Source organism: Doryrhamphus excisus, chromosome 8 (assembly GCF_030265055.1).
Source record: "Doryrhamphus excisus isolate RoL2022-K1 chromosome 8, RoL_Dexc_1.0, whole genome shotgun sequence".
Classification (NCBI taxonomy): Eukaryota; Metazoa; Chordata; class Actinopteri; order Syngnathiformes; family Syngnathidae; genus Doryrhamphus; species Doryrhamphus excisus.
In genome coordinates this window covers 5448828-5469900 of record NC_080473.1, presented here as the reverse complement: position 1 = coordinate 5469900, position 21073 = coordinate 5448828, and the positions used below count along the sequence as shown (strand labels likewise).

The 21073-nt window shown below is 41.1% G+C and overlaps 1 protein-coding gene across 2 annotated transcripts in view; it reads right to left on the bottom strand.

The window, feature by feature from the left end:
* Positions 1–21073, bottom strand: part of clmpb (CXADR like membrane protein b) — a 118464-nt gene that overhangs the window by 93208 nt on the left and 4183 nt on the right. Inside the window, exon 3 of one of the 2 annotated variants that reach the window (XM_058079244.1) lies at positions 3504–3573. The exons of the other annotated variant lie outside the window; for it this stretch is intronic. The gene's annotated coding sequence lies outside the window, so the exon portion shown is untranslated. The remainder of the gene's footprint in view (positions 1–3503; positions 3574–21073) is intronic. 2 annotated transcript variants of the gene reach the window in all.

The following is a 21073-nucleotide window of genomic DNA, read 5'->3' as shown; positions in this document are numbered from 1 at the left end:
GTTGCTACATTATCATGTACATCCACAGAATAGCCAGATGTCCCATGTCATGTTGTGTTGCTGTTGCAATTCCTTACTTATGCAAAGTTATTCAATGTGTGTGTTTTTAGAGTCATATTAAGTCAGTCAAGATGAAACAAGAAATGCTGCATGTTCTAATTTCAAAAGGCACCATCTATTCTCCAGGGCTATTTATAGTTTTCAGGCTGAGATGACGCATGTTTGTGATCAAAGGCAGTTTAACGCATCCGTTTGGAACCAGGAGGAATTTTATTTATGTTTTTTTTTTTTTTTTTCTAAATGTGTCCACCAGCATCCAGTTCAATCTTGGGATTATTCCGTCCGTCTTTTCACACAACAACAACAACAAAAAAGCCACTTTTTTTTCCTCGTTTCCATCAGCTCTTGGTTAGGGATTTTCACAAAAGCTGCACGGCCTAAGTCAGGTATAGAGAACTGTCTGCTCTCAGAACCTGAGACAAATTAATCCCCCTCTTCAGTTTCCCAACAATCTACAGAAATAACAAAAGGCTTCACACTCCCTAGTGGCCTGTCTCTCTTTCCTCTCTCTCTCTCTCTCTCTCTCTCTCTCTCTCTCGCCTTCCCTCAAGTGGCCTGCCTGCTCCTCAGCCTCGGCACCAGCCTTCCTCCCTCTTTCTTTCCGTTCCAATAACTAGATGGCTTGAAACAACGTCTCGCGTGCATTCGCTCCCAGAGCACACAAAGCAACATGATGGGAGACAGAGCAACAAATACGCAACATCATTCAAGGTGTCGTAGCAAGGGGAGATAAGATGAAGCAAAGTGGTGTTGGCAGTCTTGTGTACCGATGACAACACTAATCTTTTTTTTTTTTCCTACAGATCCTTATTTATATTTCCCCTGAATCTAAAAAGGTCAGTGCTGCGATGCAGCTGCAAAAATCCGAATCGACGTCAGCCGCAAAGCCGTGTGGTACTACTCTAAGCTGATGTCAAGAGATGATGGATGGCTCGTTTTAAAAAGACATGTTTGCACTGCAAAAGGAAGTCGAGATTAAAAACACCATGTAATGAAAACATGCTGCCAAAAAAAAGCAGCAGAGGGACACTTGTGGTGAAGTACAGTGAAACCTCCAAATTTGGAAACTGACTAAGATCTCACTTCAGACGTCAGATGTGAGTATTTTCGGTGATGCCACCTCAAAAAGGAAAGAAGAGTGTGATGATGACCACAGAATCATAACACATACAGTATGATGACATAGCAGCGTTTGTCAGGGCGATAAAGAGACAAAAAATATGTGAGAAAAGATGAACAGAATGAATACTAAAAGATACTATAAATCATTCAGTGTTTCTGTGAAGAGACTCACCTCCCAGAAATACTTGGTAATCCTTGTGTGCTTGTTTTTTGTGATGACATGATCTAATACAAATCACAAACACTGGCATTTTACTTCAAGGAAAACTGCACTTTTCTTTGGGGGGGGGGGGGGGGGGGGTTGCCCATTATGTGAGACATGAACACGGTTCTCTTTTCTGTGTGTTTTAAAGATCTAAAAACACATTAAAAGAGAGTCAGCTTATGACATGTATGTTTATATGAAATCACTGAGCCCTGCAAGGAAGTTCTGGTAATACTTAAAAGGACCATATAGTACATATACGTTTTATATACACTACTGCTCAAAAGTTTGGGATCAATTGCAAATGTTTTTGTTTTCCAAAGAAAAACGCATTTTCATGTATTTCACAAACATTTTTATCAATTTCACAAACAATGAAAATAAATCAGATGATTTTCAAAGAACGATCTACATTTTTCCATAGAGGCCAGCAATTGTTCCAGTTGTACAATTTGGATGTCAACCAACACAGATTGTGTTCAACATGTCGGGTTCATGAGTACCATGAATGGAAATCATCGTTCAGTTGTTCAATCCCGACATGGCTCTTTTAAAAGATGACCTCACTTTAGTAAAAAAAGAATAGACGGCAGGTGGACATGAAATATAAGACCCGGGCGCATTGTTGATCGCATGTAGTCCAGTTGGTGCCATGAGAGGCAACCTGTCTGTGTTTGGTGGCTTGGCCTTAGTGGATGATGTAGCATCCCAATGCAGATGGCCCCACAGATGGCTGATATTTATACCACAGGGCCTTGCAAAGTCACCAGTGTGGAAACTGCTCTTTCTGCCTACACAACACACCCAACACACCCAATTCAGTGGGCACTGGAAACATATGTTCATTTATGAATGTTATTATGACACATGAATGCAATGATATGCAGTTATTCCATCCAAAAAATAACAGCATATCAATCATTTTGATGGTTTTAAAGTGTGTATCATGGTGAACACCTTTATACTTGTTTATGATATTATATCACATATGATTTTTTAAAATTAATTTTGTATGACATTTATTTTAAAAGGCTGCACAGTGTTGGAGTGGTTAGCACAGAGGCCACACAGCTAGGAGACCTGGGTCCGATTCCTCGCTCCGGGTACTCTGGTTTCCTCCCACATTCCAAAAACATGCTAGGTTAATTGGCGACTCCAAATTGTCCATAGGTATGAATGCGAGTGTGAATGGTTGTTTGTCTATATGTGCCCTGTGATTGGCTGGCCACCAGTCCACGGTGTACCCCGCCCGCCTCTCACCAGAAGACAGCTGGGATAGGCTCCAGCATACCCGTGACCCTTGTGAGGATAAGCAGCACAAAATATGAATGGACAGAGATACTGTACCACTTTAATTTTAAATATCTGTTTTTGATATTTTCAAATAAAGTTTGCAACTGTCCCATAAAAAGCATGTACCTCCAAATTTTGTAATCTTGATTCTTTTCTTTTTGTTTTTCCATTTAAAATGTAAAATAAAACAAAAATCTTCTTTAATAGACAATTTTAAATATTGTAAATAATCAAGTGTCATTTTGTTGAGTGTAAGTTCAATGATTAAAAAAAAACAAAAAAAAACCTCACTTCCAATACCAACATGCCGTGCATTTTAGCTCTCTTGATTTATATACTTTTAAGTGGATTTGTGATTGGATCCGGAGCCAAGAGACACACCTCCGAGCACTTCATCCTGAGTGTTGCAACGATGCAGAGCGGTTGTATCTGCCACATGATGACATCACAGGGATGTGTTAGCGTTTTGCCGATACGGCCTACAAACACACGCAAAGCACATTAGGACGCCTGTTCCAGGCCACCTCTCCATGCTGACCTCAGGGAATGAAAAATGGATAGTTAAAAGGATTCTTGAGTAACAGTATGGATGTTGGAAGACAATCGGTTTTGTTTAGGCCTGACTATTTTTAGAATGCAGCGTGATGCAGTGTTTCACGGCTCACAGATCCTTTATAATTTGATGAGGGAGAGGGCGGCCGCCCCTCCAGAGATTTACGGCAGGCATCTTGAGGCTGCATTGACCACTTGGCTTATAGATTCAAATTGGACGTTTGTTTATGGGCCAGTTAAGACGTTTCTCCGACCACCCTCTCTCTTGTACCATTCAGCCCCACCACAGGAGAGTTCAGATTGTCAGTCACGACCAGGGGCACCGCCGGGAATTCCTGGCCCTATGAAAAAAACACCTTCTGTCAAGGGAAAATCTTCTGCCAGCTCCAAAATAGATAAGCGATCAGAGAAGTTCTTTAAGAGGTCCAATTGTATGCAAGGAGACAAATCAATTCAACCTGAATGGACCGCTTTGAGAGAATATGTCTAACCTCATGCTAAGATGTTAATATAGGAGACAACATACATGGGAAGAGGGACAGAGATGATGAAGGGCAGACTCGCATGTCGAGACATGCACGGCTATTTGAATCAGGTGATGAGCATATGGAGAAAGGAGTCCTCTAGCCTCCAGCAAATACCGTATTTTCTGGACTATAAGTCGCTTCACAGTATAAGTCGCACAAGGCCAAAAATGCACAATTAGGTAGAAAAAATATATACACAAGTCGCACTGGGGTATAAGTGGCACAAGGCTAAAAATGCATAATTAGGTGGAAAAGAACATACATAAGTCGCACTGTACTGGGTAATTTATTTTACAAACTACTTGACCAAAACAGACATTACATCATCTTGGAAGGCAAGTTCTAACAATAAAAGAATAGAGAACAGGCTGAATAGATGTAAGATATGCTAACACAATAGTTTTTCAGCTACACAAAAATAAACATGAACAGAAAAAGTGTCCAGTGTTTATGGAACATAAACAGTTTTCTCATTTATAAGTTGCAGGAACAGCCAACCTATGAAAAAAAGTATGACTTATAGTCCGGAAAATACGGTAATCACAGCAATTTAGTGTGCTTTAATATTTGTAAAATCTGAATGGACACAATACCTTTTATTAGTGCAATATGCCATATTTTCTTAACAAAGTCCAAACACAAAAATGAACAGTAACGTCCAGATAGGAGCTCACTAAAAAATGAAAAACTAGAAAAAATAAAAAATGTAGAACAATAAAAGATACTTTTTTTACACCCCGGTTTGCATTATGTTTGATTTTCCTGACACATTTTTGCCCAAACTACATTTATACAGTATTGCACTTAAACTAGTTTGCCTGAATCCTTCCGCAAAACCAGGTGTCCAAACAAAGCAGTCTGCGCATTGCTGACTCACCGTCCATGCATATTTTTTTTGTAATTCTGCGCGACTGCCTGCTAAATAACCCGCCACGGGGCCAATGAAAGTTCCAGAGTGCCAGCCCTTTGATGAAGAAGGTGAAAAACAGTCACTTCTATCACCAGGATGTATGGAAAGTCTGAATAAACAATATGTTCCACCCGTTTGACATGTGGAATTATTTTTCATTGTTTTTTGCATGAAAAACTAGGATTATTCTCTATTAAATGTATTTTTTGTCAATATTTTTGGGTGTCTGAAATGGATTCATTGGATTTATGTTATTTCCTACGGGAAAAATTACAGCTTTCATACTTTGTTGGTTATAATGACACTTAAAAATGTTTTTTTACGATCTTTGTTTTGCTGCTCCTGCACATTAGTTATAACCTCAGATAAAAAGAAAAAGAGCTTATGCACATTTTAGACAACTTCCTGTCATGTCCTGTTCTACATGATCCAGTGAGCGCAGCACTTGTCTCCTTGTACTGCAAAGCCCAGCAAGTTCAAAAGTGGATGTTTCCCCCCCCACCAATTTATTCATGAGCGCTTCTCCGGGAACACAAGGTAGGGGAGGATAAGAGTTTTAAAAATATGTTATCTCAATCTAATGAGAGGCGACTGAACTGCATTCAGGAACCCAGCAGAGCACCGACTCCTCCTCTTACATGTGCGTCTGCAGTGAGTTGGCAAATGATGAGCTGAGCAGGAATGATCGAGCGGCTCAGCAAGTGAATGAATTCATCTGACTACACCAAACACACGCGTGATGCTCTCTATGACTGATTGTTGTTTACCTTAAATTGCATGACTGTCTTTGGGAAAGGTGATGCTGCTAAATTGTAGCCTAGCCCAGTGTGGGATAAACAAATCAATCATGTTTGCAATGCAATTTCCAAGCACCTTGCATGCTTCATCTGAATGCTTCTCCTCCAGCACCGGCAGAGCAAGTGTCGGAAAATGCAAGTTAGAAGCATGCCAAGATTGATCTGTGAGATTAAAAATCTGTCTCCAGCTTCCAGGAACCAGTGGGCTAAGGGATCTAGGGTTATACCACACCACAGAAGCAAGCAAATTAGCTGATTTGTCTTTGATTTAAAACGCAAATTGAATGCCTCCTTATGTATTGATTTCTCTTCCTCCTCGGGATTATTGACAGACTGATGAGGAGTTTGGGATGCTGCCTGGTAGGAAATACCGACTTGACTGGCAAATAGACCGAAGAGGCTAACTTTGGTTTTGGAATTCGTTCTATCCAGTGTTACTACTACTGCTCTTTCCTTGATGAAGTGGTCTGATGTGAGCCATATGTTGGTGGAGCAATAGCATAAATCAGCCAGCGCTTTGCATCATACCGTATGACAGGCGGAGGCAGCTGCTGTAGGGATGCTAACAATCTAATCATCACTCAAAGAAAGGGAACAATTTGCTAATAAAGGACTTGGCGTATCTCATAAAAGTGAGTAGTGAGATGGCAAAACGGATGGCTAAATAGTAAAGAGCATCCAGTCCATTAAGGGTCACACTCATTGGACGTTTTATAGATTACATCACTATATCCAAACACAGGGATTACGGTCATCTTCACCAGGTGACAAAGGAACTCCAATTAGTTCCAATAGGAACTAGAAAGAACGTGAGTAATCAGTGTATAAACTGTATACTTATATAGATTTACTCCATAAAAATGAGTTACTGGTGTCTAAATATGTGCAAACAAGGAAGTACACCTAATTTTGGCCAAATTCTGTCTGAAGTATCAACATTTATTGTGAGCATAATTGTTATTTTGTACTTGGGTATGGAATTCACCAGCGATGCACAGGTTGGTGTTGGAATCTACTTCCTCTACTTCAGGTGATGGATGTTAATCCAATGTCAGAACCGGACAAATGATTTGTTTGGCTGACACACAAAGATGAACCAAGTATCATTAAGTCACACGTACAAAAAACTTGTGTATTTTGTACATAGACCGGCCTAAGTGGCTCCTTCGATTGTTAGCGACATTGGTTTTAGACCTTGCACTCCATCTTTCATCCGCTTGAGGATTTGCCAAATGGGCTCAATTGGGTTCAGGTCTGAAGGAGACATACTATAGTTGTGTCCCTTGAGAAGATATACTGGCATAAAAATGGCTGCTGTGTACTCACATTGTCAGATACTGTATATTTAAGAAGACTCCAAACCAGGAATCGCATGACTTCAACTGTGATATCGCGTAGAGAAATTGAGTTAGTGTATATCACTGAATTGTGTTAAGTAGTGATACTGGCTGATTTTGTCCTTCAACAAATCCGTTTTTCATTTGTCTGCTAAATGACTGAAGGATGGTTCTTTGTCCCCCGAGGATCTCTCAGGCAGGCTGCAGAGCCTGCAAGGTCAAACGTGTCATTGCATTTATTATTCGCACTGAGCGTATCACTTTATTTCAATTTATAGGCATGAAATGATCTATTATGGAGAGGGGCCTAATGTCTCGCAAAGACAATTATGTACCGGTGAGGGCTAAAAAGTGGAAAAATATCAAAATGAACATCACTACAGCATGTTTATCTATAATGAATTTCATTCTCAAGTGGAAAGATTCTTTTAGGATGGTGGTAACAGGGTTTAAACAGGTAATTCATGAGATGGTAAAGCCAATCCTTTTGGGGGGGGGGGGGGGGGGGGGATTGGTCACAGACTTTTTTTCCACCCAAAGCTGGAGACTATTCTAAAGCTCAGCCAATTTTCCAGAGCAACTATGTGCTGAGGCGTGACCAATGCGGCCGCCAGTGAAGCATGATCATTTCTTTGACAAGTCCTACCAAGAAAGAATGACAAGAAATGAAAAATTCAGCACAAAGGAAGGACATCCCTATTGGGTATTACAGAGCATGTGACACATGCACATCTGGCTATGTAGGGCTGTTTTTTTCCTTTTAATAAAGATCATAGGAGGAAATGTCAGGGCAGTGACGATTTTATTTCATGTTTAAAACGCTATTAGGCATAACACTCAAGATTGCCGAGAGATTGAAATCAAACCATAAACAAATAACTTGCATCTGTTAAGGACCACGATAGAGGACTCACACTACACACTAGACTCGTCGTCCTATATGATAATAGTCATGGTTTTAGTTGTTTTGGACATGCTTTGCATTCAATAGGCCCGAAAAAGAGATGGAAGAAATGTAATCCTTATTAATCCACGTCTCAGCAATAATGCAGTGATGAAAAAATAAGCATGGGAAAATAAACCCATGAAAAATTAAATAAATTGATTTAAGATACATTAATATTTATATATTTATGTATTTAAAAAATTAAATATTTAACATAAGTACATCAGTCAAAAAGCAGGATATTATTTAAAATTTTATAATAATGATCGTTAAATAATTGCAGTAATGTGTATTGATCCTGAAAGCTAAAAGTATGTTACCAACTTACAACACCTTTCACTGATACTAGTATCACCTTTAAAAAAAAAAGCTGATTATCTCAACCCAATCCACTGAGGCAGACGACCACCCCACACTGAATCTTGGTTGTGTTCATCATTTTTCCTTGCCTCCATCGCCATTAAATTATACCCAAAGTAGTCAAAGTTAGTACAAAATCTTCCTGTAATTCTAGAAGTACACGTCATAGTATCTGAACCTAATCACGCATTTAAACAAAGTACTTTTTAGTTTTGTAGGCAATATACTTCAGGCGCAACCTGAACTGTTGTATTTGTCATCAGGGGTAATATGTGAACAGTGCCATTCCCATGATGATCACTAGAACAAGACTAGAAAACTAAAAGGAAATTGAAAAAGCACAAAGGCACAAAGGTAACACTGTTGAATCGTGTCAACTTTCTTACAAAAAACACACATCTCCACTTCAGTCCGTACCTTTCGCACTCAGAACAGGTTTCATTTATCAACAAAGCTCGAAATAGATCTCTGCGGATCACTCCTGTTTGATGAAAGAACAAACAGGTTTCATTCTTGCTGGCCATTTGAGGCAAATCACTACAACTTCAGCTAAAGGCCTCGGAGGTCCTTTTCTCACGTCTGCCTTCATTCTATGCCTCTTACCTCTCTGAAGACGTTATTCATGGTGTTCTTAATTTGTTCTGATGGGCTCTCGCCTCGTGAACAACCAATCGCAGCTTGCTTCCGAGTAAGTCATGATGAGAGAAGTTTGGTATGAAACTAAACATTATGCTGGAGGAAAAAGGCACGCTAGTCTCCCGAGCAGGCATCTGGATAGCCTGACCACAATGCACACTTTCCAATCACACAGGTAATGGATATGATGATAGAGGTGTGGGGGTCTCATATGTCAATCATGTGTGAATCAGGTAAAATGTTGTGTGCACCTTATGGAAGTGACTGAGCTGATGCAAACACTCCAGAGAGGTGGACTGATAAAACACAATCAAACACAGCTACCAATCCCGGCATCCTCTGGGATGCCTTGCAGATACTCTAAATAGAAATTGCCTTCAACCTCCAGTGACAAAAATAGTTGGCAATTTCCATTTATTCAAATGTGTAAGCCTTAGAATGCAATTTATTTCAGAAGCGCGCCTTTTTCTGAGATCTCTGTGTTCTCTAAAACAGATATATAGGAAGGAGGATAGAATAAGAATTTTTTTTCTCCCAAATATCACTTGAAATGTGAAGGAATATGGCTCATAAAGCCTGATTGCAACAATGGTCATGTAATCTTAGCCACGAAAAGTCCACAAACCGTGAAAAATAGTTCAAGTATTTTTGAGACATCATCATCTTAAAAATATACAGTAAAAGGCAAAGCAATTAAGGCGCCAACGTGTACCAGACAAGGAAAAAACAAAAGAAAGCCAATTGACAAGGCGGTGGATGATGGACCAATTACCAGGAACTGATATCGCTACTAAATTTAAAAAGCTGTTGAGGGTGACCTGAAGGTAGTAAAGTACCGAGCCGTCCCGAGATCTGACACGTTTTGAGTACTGTGTAGTCACTGAGTTTTACTGCACACTTCACTTTGATAAGTAACAACCACAAAAAGACGTAGCCACCAATCACCGTAAATAAGCTCACCCTACTGCTGGCAATATGAATGCTCAGGCTCATGCTCTGGTTGTACGAGAATCGAATGGTACACGGTCAAGTGCCACAATCCTGGAACACCCCCACCCCACAGGACACTGCAAGGGACATGACATGACAATAACATCCATGCACCCTCCAGTACCCTTGAAAGGGTATAGAGCTGGATCAGTCTTCCACACCCAGGACGGAATCCACATTGCACCTCCTATAGCATTCTAAAGTTCACTTTCCCAGGGAATGTGATCTGCCTGTGGTTAGAACACACCCTCTGGACCACACCGATGTGTACCTGACTTCCAACGCAATGTTGAAGACACGTGTTGAGGCGGAATTCAATCCAGAACTCATCCAGACCAGGATCTTTGGCCATGATTGGCCCAGCTGTCTTCACCCTGGACTGGTGGCCAGACACTGACAGGGCACATATAGACAAACAACCATTCACACTCACATTCATACCTATGGACAATTTGGAGTCGCCAATTAACCTAGCATGTTTTTGGAATGTGGGTGGAAACCAAACCAAACAACCATTTCCACCAGAAACCGGAGTCCCCAGAGAAAACCCAGAGATGGCCAAGGGTGGGATTGAACTCCGGTCTCCTCGCTATGAGGTCTGCACGCTAAGCACTCATTTAATACCACCCTTATCACCCTTTAGTACCCTAGTACCCCACTACTAACCACCCTTAGTAGTATTAAGGATCTCAAAATATTCCTCACGCTGCCAGATTATATATTCAGTCGAGGTCAGCAGACCTCCATCCTCTTTCCGAGGTTTCAGATGGTTTCCTAGAATCTCTCGGTTTGGTATGTACCCCAGTTTCATTGTCATGGTTCAGTTCATGTTCGATGCAGACCAACATGCGAAACAAATAACTGCTTCACTTTTGTGGAAACAGTTTGAATGATTTTTTAAAATGAAACACAAAAAACAGCAAACAGGTCATGTAATTCTCCTATAAATAAAATGATCAAATTTGATTCTCGTACAACTGGAGCATGAGCCTGATCAAATAGGCTAAGCTGCTCCGTATTTATGTATGCTGTAGTTGTGACACTTTTTATTCATGACAGTGTACACTTCTATCGCACCAAATGAAACATCCGATTATGACTAAAATTGTCCAAGACTTATGCCAATAAACAGGAAAAACTATACTTAAATCTACAATTTCTAGTAAAGTGGTAGTACAACACTCATGACTGCTTATATTTTACTTAAAAATACATGCACAATCATGTTGTAGGGCAGACAATGCCATCACACAATGGCTTTCCGCGGACATGATGATGTTGTGCATTAAACCGGAGGTGCTATGTGCTCCAACACCAGTGTTTACTTATACCAATGAAATACAGCTCGTGACACATTCTCACATTTAATGAGCTTGGACAACAAAGTGCATTTTCGTAGGAAACAAATTACAAGCTAGCATGCAGCTGTCACTTTGTTTTAGTCGGGAGGGCCACCCACTAAATATCAAGCAGCTCGTTACTGTGTCGAGAGCCATAGCTGCTGTACATGAAATAAATAGATTTAATGTCGTGCAGATAATTCTGGTCTCCATTGGGTATTTATGTTGTGTTCAAGGATGTGTAAAGGTTTTGATACGGCAGCGTGTGCCATGGAGATACCCATACAATAATCACTGACAGTATGCAGTTATTGGAGATGTCATTTAATGCTGTGCTCCTCTCTAAAATGTTGAAAGTCAGTTTTGTGAGTGTACCCTGATAGGATAAGGTTAAACACATTTATTTATTTATTTATGTTTTGCACATGACATGCCTGGTGGGGGCGGTTGCCATTTATGCATGACTGAACCGGTCCGCTCCATGTAGAGTCAGCTGCTACGCTGTAGGTGGATAACAGGGGGCTCCATCTGACGACTCTCACACAAGTGTTTATTAAAGAAGCTAAACAAGGGAATTAAGTGAATTAAAAAGACAAAATAAAAAAGTGGCTTCTGCAGTCTTTGATCCTCTTCCAAGTCTGTGAGTGCTTTGCTGCAAAGACAACTTTTGGTTGTGACATATTGTAGATACGACTGGATGATTTGCTAGCTAAATGAATTTGTTGGGTTGATTCCAGCTGCTGCACATTCTCTCGCTCTCCATCTGTAGTTATAATTATCTGCCCCCCCATGCACTTTATGTGCATGAGTGCATCAACTGCTTCAATGTTCAAGCTGAAGGTGACTCTACAGGTCATGAGCAGTTGGGAACATCTCTTGTTGTGGACGTGTTTCTCTAAAATGTTGTGTCCTAACCTGAAGGTTGCTTTCCACCCAGGAAAGTCCATATCAATGTTTACCATTACTGCAACTGCACTCGCCCCCAAAATTCACATAAACAACAGACGGAATTTACACTCATTCATTATTTCCTACTGCTTATGCTCACGAGGGTTGCAGGGGTGATGGAGTCTATCCCAGCTGTCTTCGGGAGAGAGGCGGGGTACACCCAGGACTGGTGGCCAGCCAATCACAGGGCACATATAGACAAACAACCATTCACACCCACATTCATACCTACGGACAATTTGGAGTCGTCAATTAACCTAGCATGTTTACACATAGCATAAACAATAGCTGTTTAGCACATTGTCAAAGTGGCAACTTCATGTACTGTGTGTACTGTAAGGCTGTGATAGTTCCACAAATAAAGTGACTAATAACACATTCAGCACCAGCCTCACATCATGCAACACACTGTTGCCTTGACAACATGGTAAAAATGAGACAAACAACACCAACCTGCCATTTTCAGCAGCAGAATAAGTAGTCCCCCCCCCCCCCCCCCCCTTTAACAGTTTTCATTGTTTGCAGAGTGACAGCTCCCAAATTGGTTATTGGATAATAGGCTGCCATCATGGAGGCGCATTGTTCTCGTCAAATGTCCTACAAGTAATCCCATCAAAGCAATCAAGATATTTTCTAATAAGGTGATATTTTTAAAGAGATAGCGCTAGATAATCAGCCTTTGCAGAAGGAAAAGTCAGGGGTCGAAGACTAAAAAAAGGAGAAAAGTGTCAAGACGGATTTTTTTTAATGGAAGGAGGGTGAGAGAGCGAGAGAGAGAGAGAGGGCGGCAACTGCCTGTAATGCTTGTGGCACTCGCATTGAGGAAGAGAGGTGGATGCACTTCTCTCATCTGCATTAGCACCGCAATGTCAGCGAGGACTACATCACTGACTGTATGAAAGAAGCTTCGCATCGCTCATGCAAGAAACTATTTGACAGCCTCGGCTATGCAGTCCATTTATTTTCTGTTGATGGCTGACGCAAACACAAGGGTGTTATTCTTCTGGCAATGCAACCGAGATATATTGTCATGATTATATACTAATCATTTAATCACATCTGATATAAGAGACTGATTTGGATGGTAGTGTTTTCTTTGGCAGGAGCCAATCACAAGCTTGAGCTTGTCAACCTATTGGAAATCACAGAAGGTCATATAGAACAGTATAACAACATAACAGTTTGACTCAAGATGTCTTAAAGATATCTTAATGAGACAAACACTAAATTCACCACACAGCAACTTAACATGGCAAAAGTATATCTCAGAAATTAACATGTACCAATACAAATTTTAAGGAAAAAAATAAAAATATATACTTTTTTCGAGAAGGCATTGCCTCTCAGCAACACATTTAGGCACTGCAATGATGTCAACCTCCCTCTGGACTCCGCTTGGTCCCTCTGGTATACGCATCATCTACTCTTTGTTGCTTGCCCTCCAATGAACTTCTCTTCTGGCAGTAATATGGGTAGATGCTGAAATAGCTGCTGTTTGTTATTTTAAACTCGTATTGGTACATGACATGTATAATTCCTGTAGGTACCTTTGAAATGTTAAGTTGCTGTGTGATGAGTTTAATGCTGTTCGTAAGATGAAAGCTTGAGTAAGCCTGTTACAGTGAGTAATGGCCTCCTGCAATTTTCAATGGTTTGATTTTTTTCATTGCTTATGATTGGCTTCTGTCAAACAAAAAGCTGCTAAGTCCTCACCGACTTATGTGCATCACAATAGGTCATTTTATGATGTGGACATGTGCTGCTTATACACCTATGCAGTCAATACACCAGAATTATGGTCTGGAGAATTAAAAATGTTTGGGGATTAACAGACTTTTGCAAGATTGCAGTTGGTCTCAATTTAAACACTCTTTCACACTGTTTTGCATAAATGGCGCTATAGAAGGATTTTTTTTTCACAATTCCCGAGACATTGACTGACACTCTCGGCCTTGTTGTGTTGAAAGTCATTGTCATGTTCTGTCTAAAAGACACAGGGAAATAAAGGCCTGATCTGTGAGGACTCTGTGTGAACTCTGTTTCTGCAGTATTGCGGTAGTATCTTTGCTACAAATTCAGCAGAAGGTAAAAATTTGCTATGCCACTCACTTTCAGCCCTCTTATAAACCTATGGCCATCAGTGTTTTGTTCGACTAAAACCACTACTACTAACTAATAATGAATTACAAATTAAATATTTTCTTTTTCATATAAAACAATCTAGGTTAATATAAAAATGTTCACAGGACATGGCACACAAAAAACAAAAGCAAAACAAACAAAAACAACAACGAATAAACATAGACAACCCTTTGTGAAGGGAGAGAAAGAGGGAGTCAAAATGAAGGATCAAGGGCCAATACCAGCTGTTATAAATAGCTGCCTTTCCTGGCATTTTCTATACCTTCCAGCAGTTCCATTCCTAATAATAGCAAATATACACACATACACACATGGCTAAGGGCCACTGCAAACACTGTGCAGAGAGCAAGAGGGAGACACACACAGCAACATGCCTGGAGGGTAGTTGGCGCTAGGTTATGGTAATTCTTATGGAAGACAAGCTTCCTCCTCAGGACACGCCGCTCACTTCACCGAGTCCCTTAGCCATGTTTAATGAGCTCCAACAGACAGGAATGGAGTACATGGTGTGGAGGCGCCGGGCAAAAAGATGGCATGGTGATATATTGCACGCTTGTCCACACAGCAAACAAGAATCCTTTCCGGACATGATAGAAAAAGCTCCTTGTTGAACGCAAGTCACCGAAGGGAGGATTTGAGAGGAAAGCATCTGGCAATTAATTCTCTTCTAATTGCTGGGCTGAATAATTAGAGTGGAACGTCTGCGGTCAACACAATGTAGTCGACTGTCAATAACTGTCATGCAAGTGTTAATAAGGTAACCAGTGTAAAATAATCACAGTGGAAGAGTGTCCTTCCTCAGGAATACGAGTTACAAAAAACGTCAAAAGATTGGTTGAGTTAAGCCTACCATGCTTGCTGAAATGAGGTTTGGCATGATGTTGACTTTAGGGTAAGGGTGTCCAAAGTACAACCTGGATGCCTTTTTTTTATTGGCCCCCTAGCACTTAATAATAATATACCAATTAAACAACACAACTACTAGAAACAACAGTAATGATCAATACAAAGAACAAAAAAGCAAGAAAAGCTTTGAGTGTTGATACTCCTTTCTCTTTGAGCTTTTCCCCTTCAGGGGTCCCCACAGCAAATCAATCTCCTCCATCCAACCCTGTCTTCTGCACCAGTCTCTCTCACACCAACTACCCTCATGCCCTCCTTCACTACATCCATAAACCTCATCTTTGGTCCTCTTCTACGCCTCCTACCTGGCAGCATCCTTCTACCAATATATTCACTCTCTCTCTTCTGGACATGTCCCAACCATCTCAATCTGGCCTCTCTGACTTTATCTCCAAGGCCTCTAACATGTAATGTCCCTCTGATGTACTCCTTCCTGATCCTATCCATCCTGGTCACTCCCAATGAGAACCTCAGCATTCACATCTCTGCCAAGAAGCTGTATTATACAGTATATAACTTATTAGCATATCTTGGATTGGTTTTAGCCTTTGTAGGTAATTTTAAACATGAAAATTCCTTCCTTTCCTCTAAATCTGCGATGTCAGGGCCTCACTTAGCACTGATGCAACTGTTGTACTGTCCATGCCGAGTACTGTATTTTCCGGACTAGTCACTCCCAAGTTTAAGTCACACTAGCCAAAAATGCAAAATGAAGAAGAAAAAAACAATAGTCAAACTGAATTATAAGTCACATATTTTCAGTGGCACAGGTGTGATAGAAGGAACATATACTGGCACACAAGCCAGAACGTCCTCTTGTGGCTGTCAGTGTGGGGGAGGGGGACCCACTGTATACTGTACAAATCGCACCAGAGTATAAGTTGCAGGACCAGTCAAACCATGAAAAAAAAGTGTGATTTATAATCTGCAAAATGCGGCAATTTACATGCCAACTGGATTAGCCTTTTTATAAAATTGAAACCCCCCCCCCCACATCCTTTAACTTTTTAATATGCGGCCTTCATTGTTCTGTAATTACAGTACACTAATATGAAAGTGTGACCACTATCGCAGATCAAGTCTCTGCAAGGAAGGGAAACATCCAATAAATGATGGATGATTGTGGCCACAATGGTGCAATAGCACGTAGAACTTTTAAATTCATTAAATACTTCCCTTACTTAGGATAAGCCCTTTGCTTGCCAGAGTCATTATACTTGCAGATCACTGGCATCGTGCATGCGGAAACCCATTCCAGGAGATTTTTACATATCTGGCTGCTGTGGCGGAATATCTTCTGTCACTTGCTGTTTGGAATGAATAGTGTGTGGGTTTTTTTGTCCTGGGGAAAATATCAGAACATGATAAACATGAGAGCTGTGCTTGAAGAGGACCAATGTTTTCTGGCCTGACCTGAGTGATGCTCCTTGAACTGAGAGGTTTTTTTTCCCCTGTGATTCAGCGAGCAAAATTACTCAAAATGTGACAGAAGAAAAAAATATGATGAGAAGTTCTGCCAGTGCAAAAAATGGGAGGTGCTCAGACAAATGGGCTTCTCAGATGCAAGTGGGTTGGGGGGGCGGGGGGCATCATTCAAGCACAACAGATGAGTTTGGGGAACGCAATTGAAGACAAATACCGCCAGCGATACGGTTTCTAATTTCCTGTTTGCCTCGCCAATGGGAAAAGCCATTTCAAAAGAAAACATTGTGAAGGAGTAATTTGGATGCAAAGTGTAACAGGGTGTTTACAAGTGGGACACCCTTTTCCTTTGCAAAGCCTCTCCAACATGGAGCGCTATTGCATGACTGGATGTGACAACAACAGCAGGAGGCTTGTTATGTCATTGTGGCATCGTGCAGCAACAATACTGTAAAAGTATAGCCTTTATATTCTTATATTACCAACATGCTGTCTCCTGTGTGGATAAGACCTGCAGGAAAATTACAACTACGCCTTGCGTTTTACACAAAGGTAGTTAGCAATGGAAAGATGCTTTACTGCAGTTATTCAACTGGCAGCCAGCGGGCCCAATAGCCTCACCACATAGACGACATTCGTGGAAGAAGTTTATAACATGTTCTATGTAACACTGGATGGAACACTCTTTAGGCTAATAGAACATGCTTTTTACTTCTTGAAGACAAGTTTAAAGGCAATATTTGTCTATATGTGCCCTGTGATTGGCTGGCCACCAGTCCAGGATGTACCCCGCCTCTTGCCCAAAGACAGCTGGGATTGGCTCCAGCACCAGCGACCCTCGTGAGGATAAGCGGTAGAAAATGAATGAATGAATGATCCACAAACAAGCAGATGCTTTAACAGGCGCCTGTTAAAACATCACATAATTAGGAAACTCAGATTTTGGTGATGTCCATGGATTGAAAAATGGCTGTAATCTTTCACCGAAAAAGGACATAAATTGCTGAAACTCTCCAATAGAGAGTTTGGTTTGTAACCAAGTGTGAAGCAACCAGGATGAGAATCAGCTGCTCCAGTCCCTGGTTTTCATCCAGAAAAGGGTGGAGTGTACCATCTCCAGGTTAGAGATGAGATGAGTGTAAGAACGACGTGGTCTTGTCCAAGGGTGAAGGAAGGATTGAACACGAGATCGACAGGCGATTTGGTATGGCGTCTGCATTGGTTTGTTGTGGGGAAAAGGTAACTGAGCTCTCAATTTACAAGTCAATCTACGGTCCTACCCTCACAAGCTTTGGGTAGTGACTGAAAGGACAAGATTGTGGGTACCATCCCCTCTGAGATACGGTGAGAAACACCGTCTCTGGGAGAAACTTCCAGTACAGCTGCTGCTCCTTTGCATTGGGAGGAGTGAGATGAGGTGGCTTGGGCATTTGACCAGAAGTCCTGAGATGGCCCGGACAGTAGAAGGCCAAGGGGGAGACCCAGGACATGTTGGAAAGACCGTGTCTGGGAATGCCTAGAGATCCGCTGGCAGGAGCTGGACTCTGGACACTGGACAAAGTGATCAGGGAAAGGGAAGTCTGGCATTTTCTGCTTTGAATAAACGGTAGAAGATGTTTGGATGGATGGATGGAACACTCCCTTAGAAAAAAGGATCTGCAAAGATCTAAATCGCAAGTGCCCATGTCATAATTCAGTAAATAATTATATATATGTAATTGGATATTTGAAAGGCCAAGTATGAGAATATTGAATAGCGGCCGTGTCAAACTTCATAATAGAAAAGGGGTCAAGTGGCAAAGTCATCTTGATTCACGCGTTGAAAGCCATTATTCGCATATCATTTCTCCCCTTGCTAAGATGCGGTCAGTCACCAGAGCCACACTAATGACCGAGTTCAACTCCGGAACAAATATGAGAAGTGTTTCAGGCTTCCAAATATAGATACACTAAAGATTGTAACACAGGACCTTGAAACTAATTAAAGCCTGTCGCCTGGACGATGTGTGGTGCCACGAGAGCTTCCGAGTGAGACACTTTCCCCTCAATATGCCGAGAGGGAGGGTTAGTCACGCCGTGCATCATCAAGCACTTTGTGCCAGACACAATAACTCGTGTCCATCTCGGATTTTGTTTGACATCTGAGGGAGGAAGTCGGGTTAAGAGACATTGCAAAGTAAAGCAAATCTCCTTAAAGGCTGCTTGGCTTTCTTGTTGGCTCAGATGCTGGCTAAAGGGGGCTGATGTTTAAAAATAACACTTGTGACCCATATTTGCCTCAAAAATAACTCCTCTATAAGACCCGAAAACAGGAACACAGGAGTTAGAAATCAAATCTGATTTGCATTTCAGTCACACTCCCTGATGCCAGCAGCGTTATTTAAGAAAAAGGAAGACTAGATATCAGATATTTTTTTAATTAGCTCATTGTGCGCTGTGATTTATGCTGCTATTATGAAACTACTTTCATCATACTATGAATCTAAACTGTTTGTGTCATTTAATTCTTTATTTTTTTTAAGTCCCACGCTTCACCTTTGTCAGACTAAGCTGTTCTACCTGAGAAGATCTTCATTAGAGACCAGATGTAGCCTTTGTCACCAGAACAGTATGCGATCACCACCCTGTCATTCCCTGTAATTACACCCAATACCATTAAACTGCTAATGAATGTCATACACAGACATTCATTTACGATAAGTACATACCTGTGTGGAAAAAAATCCTGACAGGTGAGGAATTGAAACACTGCATGGTAATGAATGCAGATCCAAATCCATATCACAATCTCTGCTCTAATGAGAGGAGCCGCTGGCCTTCCCCTGCCTTGGATAAGCAAGCATACTGTATGCATGACGCCACGTTTACCTCTGTCTGCTACTTCACGTCTTCATGGATGGATTTTTTTAATTTTTATTTTTATTTTTTTTTACAGTCACTGCAGGTCAGGCAACAAAATGGGGCTAGAAACAGTCTTGAATGGTGAATGCCAAGAACTGAGGTGGGAAAATGAGCGAACACACTAAGTTTGGGTGCAAACGGTACCTGTAATAATAAAGAATGAATATATATATATATATAATGAAAAATAATTGGATATTTTGATTTAATTTGTATTTATTTATTTATTTATTTATTTACACATACTGAAGTATAAGGTGATATGACCATACAATGACATAATGGGTACCATAGTAACTGTCAATATAGTGATATATATAGCACATCATGACTGGTTCAAGACCAGTTAGATATGGTAGAACCATAGAGCAGCCTCAATCGCAACTCTTGTGAGCTCCTCTGTTAGTGGCTGCACCATCAGTCGGTAGGGATTCGACGGTGGATCTTGAATGGCTTTCTCAGTGTTTAGAATTGTGTTCTATGAGCGCACAGGTAGACCTCGATCCGAGGTATTTGGACTGGTAGGTTCACTAGTTTGTCCGTGGGGTGAACCCTTCCCCTTGGATCGAGGCATTGCGGTTGCGAGCCAACGCCGTGTGTCAACACAGTCCATCTGTTTGCCCGTCCGCTTGCCTTTACAACCGTCTTTGATATTTAATGATGGCTGTTATACCGAATGTTGTCTCTCACCACTTGATGTTCCCACGAAGGTTCCGAGATGTTATGGAGGTCAGTCTAGGAGCAGCCACAGCGACGCTAACTAGCTAGCTCGCCTTGTAACTGCTGTTGGCTCCTTACAGTTTGCTGATGTGGTGAGTTCAGACCTCACTTGTTTTGAAAGTTGTCATGGGGTTCTCAGCAGAGTAATTAGAGGTGCTGACACGAGCAATGGTTGTGAATTTTCCCAACAAAAACTCTGGTAGCAAAGTCGGAGTTCCTGCTGTGCATGTCCGTCCTTGTCAACAGGAACCAAACATGTTTTTTTAAATGTGGGAGAAAACTGGGAAACAAATTTTTTTTTGATGTTTCTATGGTTTTTTATTCAGTCCTTTTTAATGTTTTTAATTTTATGTTTCACCATTACGTTGACACAAAATCTTGTGTAAGCTTCTCTTACGATACACAAAGTGAACAAATTGAGGTACGTTTGTACCAAACCATGATTATGGTGTACCGTTACATTACTCCGCCAACAAATGTGATGCATGTCCTCTGTGATAGTGTAGCATGTTCAGTGTGTTATGATTCCTCGTGGGTTGCTGCATCTAATATGAACAGAATTGTGACAAATGTGTGTGCATGGCAGTGTCAATGTGGTGATGCTGTGGATGATAAATGAAAAAGCACATACGGTATTTCACATGCAAGTGAATGCAGGGATTTCTTACAAGCAGTCACCGAAAAAAAGAGACAGATGAAAAAAAACACAACAAAGCCACAAAACCCCCCGCAGGGGCAATATATGCCGCCTGTCATGAGACGCTTTCGGATACCTGAACGAATTGCTGAGAAGCATGAGCCGTATCTTCACTCTGCAGTACCCCCAACCACATGCCGAGCCAAACTTAAGAGATTTCAGTAAGCGGGTCACTTGCTAATGAGAGCTTCCGGCCTCGGACACTCATATCAAAAAAAGCCTTGCAGGGTGGATATGAAATAAAAAGGTAAACAAAATAGGAGTT